The following is a 1,371-nucleotide window of genomic DNA, read 5'->3' as shown; positions in this document are numbered from 1 at the left end:
TATATATATATAAAATAGAATTTTATTTAGCCATAAGAAAAGCATGCAAATTTGCAAAGAAATGGATGGAACTTGGAAAATGTTACATTGATTAACCAGACTCAAAAGACAAACCCCGAATGTTCTCCCTCATGTAGATACCAGCATCTGGTTCTTATGAGAATCTGTGGAAGGGACTGTGCATAGGGGACAAGAAGGTAGAATGGGACCATGACAGGGAATCTGAGGTGTGTGGGATCCAGTAGAACACGGGTGATATGAAGGTGGAAGGGGGTGTGGAGGGTGGAAGGGTGGAGGGTGGAAGGGTGTGGAGGGTGGAAGGGGGTGTGGAGGGTGGAAGGGGGTGTGGAGGGTGGAAATGTTCCAGTGAGGAAGGGAACAGAGATGTGGGGGTGAGAAATAGGGGGGGGGGTCAAGAACACTATAGAATGGGACCATGACAGGGAATCTGAGGTGTGTGGGATCCAGTAGAACACGGGTGATATGAAGGTGAAGGGGGGTGTGTAGGGTGGAAGGGTGGAGGGTGGAAGGGTGGAGGGTGGAAGGGGGTGTGGAGGGTGGAAATGTTCCAGTGAGGAAGGGAACAGAGATGTGGGGGTGAGAAATAGGGGGGGGGGTCAACAACACTAAAGATGTATGAAAAAGCCATAAGGAAACCTGCTATCTCTTAAACTAGTGAAAAAATTATTTTTAAAAGATCAACACACAGCTGGGTACTAGTGGCACACACCTTCAATCCCTGTACTTGTGAGGCAGAGGCAGGTGCATCTCTTTGAGTTTGAGGCCAGCCTGGTCTACAGAATGAGTTCCAGGACAGCCAGGGCTACATAGAGAAACCCTATCTCAGAAAACAAAGCAAAACAAACAAACAAAACATCCGGGTGGTGGTGACTCAGCCTTTATTCCCAGCACTCCAAAGGTAGAGGCAGACAGAGCTCTGTGAGTTGGAAGTCAGCTTGTTCTACAGAGCAGTTCCAGGACAGCCAGGGCTACATAGAGAAACCCTATCTCAGAAAACAAAGCAAAACAAACAAACAAAACATCCGGGTGGTGGTGACTCAGCCTTTATTCCCAGCACTCCAAAGGTAGAGGCAGACAGAGCTCTGTGAGTTGGAAGTCAGCTTGTTCTACAGAGCAGTTCCAGGACAGCCAGGGCTACATAGAGAAACCCTATCTCAGAAAACAAAGCAAAACAAACAAACAAAACATCCGGGTGGTGGTGACTCAGCCTTTATTCCCAGCACTCCAAAGGTAGAGGCAGACAGAGCTCTGTGAGTTGGAAGTCAGCTTGTTCTACAGAGCAGTTCCAGGACAGCCAGGGCTACATAGAGAAACCCTATCTCAGAAAACAAAGCAAAACAAACAAACAAA

At 47.7% G+C, this 1,371-nt stretch overlaps 1 pseudogene; it reads left to right on the top strand.

The window, feature by feature from the left end:
* LOC113455538 overlaps window positions 1–245 on the top strand; it is a 3,889-nt pseudogene extending 3,644 nt beyond the window's left edge.
* The last annotated feature ends 1,126 nt before the right edge of the window (window positions 246–1,371 follow it).

This window comes from Microtus ochrogaster, unplaced genomic scaffold (genome assembly GCF_000317375.1).
Source record: "Microtus ochrogaster isolate Prairie Vole_2 unplaced genomic scaffold, MicOch1.0 UNK60, whole genome shotgun sequence".
In the NCBI taxonomy this organism is placed as follows: Eukaryota; Metazoa; Chordata; class Mammalia; order Rodentia; family Cricetidae; genus Microtus; species Microtus ochrogaster.
Note: the sequence above shows the minus strand (reverse complement) of the source record. Positions and strands in the feature narration are given on the sequence as shown.